This window comes from Pinus tabuliformis, chromosome Q (assembly GCF_031772625.1).
Source record: "Pinus tabuliformis cultivar Carrire ecotype Pingquan chromosome Q, CPIR1, whole genome shotgun sequence".
NCBI lineage: Eukaryota > Viridiplantae > Streptophyta > Pinopsida > Pinales > Pinaceae > Pinus > Pinus tabuliformis.
Genome location: NC_142296.1, coordinates 807,221,144 through 807,230,370, shown reverse-complemented (window position 1 = coordinate 807,230,370; position 9,227 = coordinate 807,221,144). Strand labels below are relative to the sequence as shown.

The following is a 9,227-nucleotide window of genomic DNA, read 5'->3' as shown; positions in this document are numbered from 1 at the left end:
AAATTTTTGGCGCGACATGGAAGCCCCGAATTTTAGGAGCCCGGCGGAAACCCCAAATTTTCGGCGCCGGTGGAAACCCCAAATTTTTGGCGCCGGGGCATGGCATGGAAACCCCAGTTTTCCTGGGATTTAGCGCCCTTTCCTTCGCGGCGTGGAAACCCCAAATTTTCGGTGCCGGGACGCGGCATGGAAACCCCAGTTTTCGTGGGCTTCGGCACCCTTTCCGTTGCGGCGTGGAAACCCCAAATTTTCGGCACCAGGGTGTGGCATGGAAACCCCAGTTTTCCTAGGCTTCGGCGCCCTTTCTGTCGCGGCGTGGAAACCCCAAATTTCCCACCCCCAAGCAATGGAAAATTGTCATCTAGAGGAAGAGGCAGAGGCGCGAGAGGGTTGCCCGGATTTTGTTTGTGACAAGAGCGAAGCTCTAAATCGAGGCGACCAAGGGCTGAATCTCAGTGGATCATGGTAGCAAAGCCACTCTGCCACTTACAATACCCCGTCGCATATTTAAGTCGTCTGCAGAGGATTCTTCTCAACGACCATTTGGAATTGAACTTCAAAGCTACCCTGACCGAGATGCTTCATGGTCGCGGTTTGTAAATGACACGGGCCCCTGGGGGCAACAAAGCGATGCCCCTACTGCAGGTCGAGATACAGTCGAAGAGTGGCATCCACCGCTTCTAGCGTGGATTCTGACTTAGAGGCGTTCAGTCATAATCCGACATACGGTAGCTTCACGCCACTGGCTTTTCAACCAAGTGTGATGACCAATTGTGTGAATCAACAGTTCCTCTCGTACTAAGTTGAATTACTATTGCGGTGCGGTTCATCAGTAGGGTAAAACTAACCTGTCTCATGACGGTCTAAACCTAGCTCACGTTCCCTATTGGTGGGTGAACAATCCAACACTTGGTGAATTCTGCTTCACAATTATAGGAAGAGCCGACATCAAAGGATCAAAAAGAAACATCACTATGAATGCTTGGCTACACGTTACTAATTAGATGATGAGGCATTTGGCTACCTTAAGAGAGTCATAGTTACTCCCGCCGTTTACCCGCGCTTGGTTGAATTTCTTCACTTTGACATTCAGAGCACTAGGCAGAAATCACATTGCGTCAGCATCCGCAGGGACCATCGCAATGCTTTGTTTTAATTAAACAGTCGGATTCCCCTTGTCCGTACCAGTTCTGAGTCGACTGTTCGATGCATAGGGAAAAGCCCTCGGCAGGGGGCATTCTATGCCCATAGCCCAATCGGCAAGCGACTGCCCGCCCTCGCCGCGAGAGCAGCTCGTGCAGACTGCCGACAGCCCACGAGTTGAGGGCGCAGACCCCTAGGCCCAGCCCTCAGAGCCAATCCTTTTCCCGAAGTTACAGATCCGTTTTGCTGACGTCCCTTACCTACATTGTTCTATTGACCAGAGGTTGTTCACCTTGGAGACCTGATGCGGTTATGAGTACGACTGGGCATGAACGGTACTCGGTCCTCCAGATTTTCAAGGGCCGCCGAGGGCGCACCGGACACCGCAAGACCCTATCTCCAAGTGAACCGATTCCAGGGTGGGCAAGCTGTTAAAAAGAAAAGATAACTCTTCCTGGGACCCCCGACGATGTCTCCGGATTTCCTAACGTTGCCGCCCGCTGTCATGTCCCGGTTGGGGAATATTAACCCGATTCCCTTTTGATGCTCGTGCAGAGTGCACCCTTGATACAAGGCTTCCCCATCTCTTAGGATCGACTAACCCATGTCCAAGTGCTGTTCACATGGAACCTTTCCCCACTTCAGTCTTCAAAGTTCTCATTTGAATATTTGCTACTACCACCAAGATCTGCACCGGGGGCCGATCCACCCAAGCTCACGCCCGAGGTTTCTCAACGAACCCCGCATCCACCTACTCATCGGAGCTAGGCAATTGCTCCGACGGTCGAGTATAGGTTGCGCGCTTCAGCGCCATCCATTTTCGGGGCTTGTTGATTCGGCAGGTGAGTTGTTACACACTCCTTAGCGGATTTCGACTTCCATGACCACCGTCCTGCTGTCTTAATCAACCAACACCCTTTGTGGGATCTAGGTTAGCACGCAATTCGGCACCGTAACTCGACTTTCCGTTCATCCCACATCGCCAGTTCTGCTTACCAAAAATGGCCCACTTGGAGCTCTCGATTCCATGGTGCGGCTCAATGGAGCAGCCGCACCCTCTTACCTATTTAAAGTTTGAGAATAGGTCGAGGGTGTTACGCCCCCGATGCCTCTAATCATTTGCTTTACCCGATAAAACTCGCGCGTGGGCTCTAGCTATCCTGACGGAAACTTCGGAGGAAACCAGCTACTAGATGGTTTGATTAGTCTTTCGCCCCTATACCCAAGTCAGACGAACGATTTTCACGTCAGTATCGCTACGAGCCTCCACCAGAGTTTCCTCTGGCTTCACCCTACTCAGGCATAGTTCACCATCTTTCGGGTCCCAATAGGTGTGCTCACACTCGAACCCTTCGCATAAGCTCAAGGTCGGTCAACGATGCACCCCCCCAGATAGGGGATCTCGCCCGTCAGCTTCCTTGTGCCTCGCAGGTTTTCAAACCCGCCGACTCGCACACATGTTAGACTCCTTGGTCCGTGTTTCAAGATGGGTCGAATGGAAAGCCCGCCAACCAACACCATGAGCGCACAGGTGCACACGGCCCGCCACAAGGGCGCACGCTTCATTCCTCGACCACCGCAGTGGCAAACCGACAGGCAGTAATCCACCTGCGCTTGTGACGATGCAGCAGCCCGTGTTGGTTTGCACCTCAAGTCGAGCGGCGGACCAGCCTGAGCCGTTCCGCATCCGACCGAGACGCATTGACAGCCTCCATCCGCTTCCCTCCCGGTAATTTCATGCACTCTTTAATGCTCTTTTCAAATTCCTTTTCATCTTTCCCTCGTGGTACTTGTTCGCTATCGGTCTCTCGCCCGTATTTAGCCTTGGACGAAATTTACCACCCAATTAGGGTTGCATTCCCAAACAACCCAACTCGCCGACAACGCCTTGTGATGCGGCAGGGTCCCGGGCTGACAGGGCTATCACCCTCTCAGGCGCCCCCTTCCAAGGGACTTGGCCCAGGTCTGCCGCTGAGGACGCTTCTACAGACTCCAAGCTAGGCAGAGTCGCCGCCCGATTTTCATGCTGGGCTCTTCCCGGTTCGCTCGCCGCTACTAGGGGAATCCTTGTAAGTTTCTTTTCCTCCACTTAATTATATGCTTAAACTCAGTGGGTGTTCTCGCCTGAGCTGGGGTTGCAAAGTTGGAGCTAAATCCGCCCTACCCCATGGGAGGACAAGAGAGAGCAAAGCAAGTTCGAGCGATGCCACACAAAGCCCGCATCGGCTAATGCCGACTACCCATCCAAGGGGACAAGATCACCGCTCACCGACGCATGCCACGAAACATTGCTTGAGGTATTTCAGCCAAACGCACCGCACGGGGCACGGACGACCAGCTCCGCTGCTCCCTAGCATATTGCAGGGAGTGCATTTGAATGGGATGCGACGCCCAGACAGACGTGCCCTCGACCGAGGCCTCGGGCGCAAATTACGTTCAAAAACTCGATGATTCACGGGATTCTGCAATTCACACTAAGTATCGCATTTCGCTACGTTCTTCATCATAACAAGAGCCGAGATATCCGTTGCCGAGAGTCGTTTCCACGTGTATTACCAAAAAATCGGCCACAAAACTGAATAGGGGCACCCCCACAACAAATGTAAGTCCAAGGGGAAAAAGGAGGAAAAACGCATGAGAGAAAGAGAAACAAAGGTGTCTAACCCCCTCACAGGGGGAGGCTCGAATAGAGGACAATCTCCCCTAGCCCCACGCCCTCGCAAAAAGGGGGGAAATGCATGGAACAACAATCGAGAAGGACTAGGGTGGCCACCCCGGGAGCTCGCACTGCTTTTAGCCCTTCCCTGACACCAGCCCACAATGATTCCCCCTTTTCTCCGTAGAGTTAGGGACCGAAAGGAAGAAAAGGGTAGAAAACAAAGCATAAACAAGGCACAAGCCTCCCAAAGCCCCGTGCCTTCGGGAACTGAAGGGGGGAACTAAACGGGACGACGATCAAGAAGGACTAGGGTGGCCACCCCGGGAGCTCGCACTGCGTTTCGTCCTTCCAGAACACCAATCCACAACAATCCCACCTTTTCTCCGTAACGCTAGGGGCCACGAGGAAGAAGGGAAGAAAACAGCAAGAGAGAAAGGGATATATCAACCGTGGCTACCGGCTCACAAGGGGAGGCTTCAAACAGAGAACAAGCTTCCCCAACCCCGTGCCTTTGCAAAAAGGGGGGAACTACAGGGGACGGTGATCGAGAAGGACTAGGGTGGCCACCCTAGGAACTCGCACTACTTTTTGTCCTTCCTGAACACCAATCCACAACAATCCCACCTTTTCTCTGTAAAGCTAGGGGCTGAAAGGAAGAAGGGAAGAAAACAACATGAAAGAAAGAGAGATATCAGACGTGTCCACCGGCTCACAGGGGGAGGCTCAAACAGAGAACAAGCTTCCCGACCCCCGTGCCTTCGCAAAAAGGGGGGGAACTGCAGGGGACGGAGATCGAGAAGGACTAGGGTGGCCACCCTCGGAACTCGCACTGCTTTTCGTCCTTCCTGAACACCAATCCACAACAATCCCACCTTTTCTCTGTAAAGCCAAGGGGCCAAAAGCAAGAAGGGAAGAAAAGAACAGGAAAGAAAGAGATATCAAACGTGGCTACCGGCTCACAAGGGGAGGCTCAAACAAAGAACAAGCTTCCCAAACCCCGCACCTTCAGGAAAAGGGGGGAACTGCAGGGGACGGCAATCGAGAAGGACTAGGGTGGCCACCCTAGGAACTCGCACTGCTTTTCGTCCTTCCCGAACACCAATCCACAATAATCCCACCTCTCCTCCGTAAAGCTAGGGGCAAAAGGAAGAAGGGAAGAAAACAACACCAAAGAAACAAAGATACCAAGAAAAGAGAGAAGCTCAACAGCACACCGAGTAGATGTCCGCTAACCAAAAAGAAATCAAACAAGGCACCCAATCAAAAAAGTGTCCCACCTCTTCACACCCTCCCACATGCATTCAGCACAACACCCTTTCCAGCTTTACAACATAGCAAACAACCAAGCAAATAAATCACAACCTAAAACTGACCAATAGAAAAGACAAGGGCCACGATGAGACCAGTGTCTGGAGCACGTCACTGAGAGGCACACAGCCCCCAACCCAGTGGCACAAGGCTTCAAATGACAAATAGACCGTTGCCAATAACACAAACCCACCCCGCTCTTGCACCCCTCCATGTACAAAACGGCCAACAACCTTTCCAGTGAGAGAGTCAACGGGGGTCAAATAATCAAACTCCAAAGAGGAGTTGTCACGGGCCGACGCTCAATGCTGGAGAAAGCCGCGGGCCACAAATACATCGATGGTGCGAGGCCACTAGAGAGAGGGACGTTCGCAAAGCGCACACCACAAAACAAAGAAATGACGCAAGTACCACAAAAAACCCACAATCCAAAGGGAGGAACAAAGACACGACCCGCTACTTCTTTTTCCCTCAGAAGGGGAGTGGGTCACGAGAGGACGAGGAATTCCCTCGATGGCAAAGGCACGAGATAAGATTGCCACCCTCATGCCTGTCGGCGGGGAAAATTGCGATCTCGATGGAGCTCAGACCGAGGGATGGGTTTTCCATTACCTCGACACCCAACCCTTCTGCGAGGGCATGTCGAAGGAACGGTCGGGAGGGACTAGGGTGGCCAGCCCAACGAGTTGAACCGCTCTTCATCCATCCCATACTTGACCGCACCCCGACAATGTCACCTCATGGAAGGTTTAAGCTACCAGGCGCGCGCGCAACCACTCCCTCGACCCAACCACCAGCGAAAAATCTCACCCAAGCAACACATCAACCGCTGTCGCCTTTTCGAGAGAACCAACTATGGAAGCCCGTACCCTTGGCCCATGCCTTCCAACGAACAAAAGACCAAGCATCGCCGCTATGAATGAGTCCAAATTTATTAATCGTATTTACCGAGCACCTCAACTCTGCAGCAACCATGCCCAGCCAAACAGATCGTTGGAAGGGCTCCCAAGAAACAAGCTTCCGGACCCCCTGCAAAAACACATTAGGGGGAAGAAAAACAAAGGATGGGTGGGACAAGCACAAGCATGGCTTGCAAGCACACACGAAAAAACAAGCATAGTTACCTCGAGACAAGCAACCAACAATGTTCCTGCCAAACACCAAACCTGCTCCCCTAGAGATGCACCACAAAGTCCCACATTGCAATTGAAACCCAACCAACCTGAACCAAAAAAGAAAACCCCTGCTATCAATGATCCTACCGCAGGTTCACCTACGGTAACCTTGTTACGACTTCTCCTTCCTCTAAATGATAAGGTTCAATGAACTTCTCACGACGTCGATGGCGGTGAACCACCATCGTCGACGCAATCCGAACACTTCACCCGATCATTTAATCGGTAGGAGCGATGGGCGATGTGTACAAAGGGCAGGGACGTAGTCAACATGAGTTGATGACACGCGCTTACTAGGAATTCCTCGTTGAAGACCAATAATTGCAATGGTCTATCCCCATCACGATGCAATTTGAGAAGATTTCTCGATCCTCTCGAACTAGGAATAAAAACTCGTTGGCTCCATCAGTGTAGCGCGCATGCGGCCCAGAACATCTAAGGGCATCACAGACCTATTATTGCCTCAAACTTCCATGGCCTAAACAACCATAGTCCCTCTAAGAAGCTAGCCGCGAAGGGGAACCTTCACGTAGCTAGTTAGCAGGCTGAGGTCTCATTCATTATCGGAATTAACCAGACAAATCGCTCCACCAACTAAGAACGGCCATGCACCACCACCCATAGAATCAAGAAGAGATCTCAATCTGTCAATCCTTACTATGTCTGGACCTGGTAAGTTTCCCCGTGTTGAGTCAAATTAAGCCGCAGGCTCCACTCCTGGTTGTGCCCTTCCGTCAATTCCTTTAAGTTTCAGCCTTGCGCCCATACTCCCCCCGGAACCCAAACACTCTAATTTCTCAGAAGGTGCTGGCGGAGTCCTTAGAGCAACATCCGCCGATCCCTGGTCGGCATCGTTTATGGTTGAGACTAGGACGGTATCTGATCGTCTTCGAGCCCCCAACTTTCGTTCTTGATTAATGAAAACATCCTCAGCAAATGCTTTCGCAGTGGTCCATCTTTCATAAATCCAAGAATTTCACCTTTGACACTGAAATACGAATGCCCCCAACAGTCCCTATTAATCATTACTCCGGTCCCAAAGGCCAACACAATAGGACTAGACTCCTATCACGTTATTCCATGCTAATGTATTCAGAGCATAAGCTTGCTTTGAGCACTCTAATTTTTTCAAAGTAACAATGTCAGAACCGCGACCCAGCCAATTAAGGCCAGGAGCACGCCGCCGACAAAAGGGACGGAAGGGAAGGTGCACACCGAGTAGGCGAACCGACCCTTACGACCTAAGATCCAACTACGAGCGTTTTAACTGCAACAACTTAAATATACGCTATTGGAGCTGGAATTACCACAGCTGCTGGCACCAGACTTGCCCTCCAATGGATCCTCGTTAAGGGATTTAGATTATACTCATTCCAATTACCAGACTCGATGAGCCCAGTATTGTTATTTATTGTCACTACCTCCGCATGTCAGAATTGAGTAATTTGCACGCCTACTGCCTTCCTTGGATGTGGTAGCCGTTTCTCAGGCTCCCTCTCCGAAATTGAACCCTAATTCTCCGTCACCCGTCACCACCATGGTAGGCCTCTATCCTACCATCGAAAGTTGATAGGGTAGAAATTTGAATGAAGCATCGCCAGCACAATGGCTGTGCGATCTATCGAGTTATCATGATTCACCGGAGAAGCGGGCAAGCCCGCGCCGGCCTTTTATCTAAAAAATGCATCCCTTCCAAAGAGTCGGGACTTGGTGCACATATTAGCTCTAGAATTACTACGGTTATCCGAGTAGTATGGTACCATCAAAAAAGCTATAACTGATTTAATGAGCCATCCGCAGTTTCACAGTCTGAATTAGTTCATACTTAGACATGCATGGCTTAATATTTGAGACAAGCATATGACTACTGGTAGGATCAACCAGGTAGCACCCTCCCACTTCAAAGGGCATTCCGGGCACTCTCTTATCGAGAGCCAACCTAAACACCCATCAAGTCAAAGAGACGTCAAAATATCATGTAAAACTTTTATGCCTTGCACCTCTTGCATCCCAAGAAGGAAGCACACGCAACATGCCAAGGACATGGTGAACAAATGGGTAGACCTGCCGAGCTACAATGCACCAAGGCCACTCTAGAGTTTGCAGCCACGGCCCAACCAACAAGAAAATGAGCGATCACTCACTGACTCCCTTAGAAATGCCTCCAAAGGCCTCCACGCCCCGCACCGAGGGCACCTAGGAGTCCACCCGGACAGCAGCAACGATGGACCTCGATCACCCAATCGCCTGCAGCAGCCTCGATGCAATGGAAACAAATGGAGAACGACCAACCACGCAACCTCTATATTACAAATGAGCCACAACCCTCCCTGCCCCCACACCGAGGCCACCTAGGAATCCACCCGGACAGCAGCAATGATGGACCTCGATCTCCCGACTGCCTGCGATAGCCTCAATGCGAAGGAAAAGGAAGGAAATAAAAAGAGGAAGACCGATCACACAAATCCTATCATAGAGAGGCCATGCAAACCTCCCCGCCCCGCACCGATGCCACCTAGGAGTCCACCCAGACAGCAGCAATAGTGGACATCGATCGAATGATCGCCTGCAGCAGCCTCGACACAAAGGCAAGGGAAGGAAATAATACAAGACAAACCAAGCCCGCAACCTCCCTTAGAAATGCTCCCCAACCCACCCCTCCCCTCCCCGCACAGGGCCACCTAGGAGTCCACCCGGACAGCAGCAACGATGGACCTCGATCGCATGATCGCCTGCGGCAGCCTCAATCCAGAGAGGAAACGGAAGGAAATAAAACAAGACCAACCGAGCCCACAACCTCTCTCAGAAATGCCCCCCGACCCTCCACGCCACGCACCGAGGCCACCTAGGAGTCCACCCGCGACAGCAGCAACGGTGGACCTCGATCACTTGACCGCTTGCGACAACCACGATGCGAAGGCAAAGGAAGGAAGTAAATGCAA

General features: G+C 51.7%; 2 non-coding genes and 1 pseudogene across 2 annotated transcripts; all 3 read right to left on the bottom strand.

The window, feature by feature from the left end:
- Window positions 1-424: 424 nt before the first annotated feature.
- LOC149222062 (25S ribosomal RNA) lies at window positions 425-3,281 on the bottom strand (annotated as a pseudogene).
- A 247-nt stretch (window positions 3,282-3,528) lies between these two features.
- Window positions 3,529-3,682, bottom strand: LOC149222061 (5.8S ribosomal RNA). Its single transcript, XR_016249981.1, has one exon. It is a non-coding gene; the product is annotated as a 5.8S ribosomal RNA (ribosomal RNA).
- Window positions 3,683-6,360: 2,678 nt separating this feature from the next.
- LOC149222060 (18S ribosomal RNA) lies at window positions 6,361-8,172 on the bottom strand. Its single transcript, XR_016249894.1, has one exon. It is a non-coding gene; the product is annotated as an 18S ribosomal RNA (ribosomal RNA).
- Window positions 8,173-9,227: the final 1,055 nt, after the last annotated feature.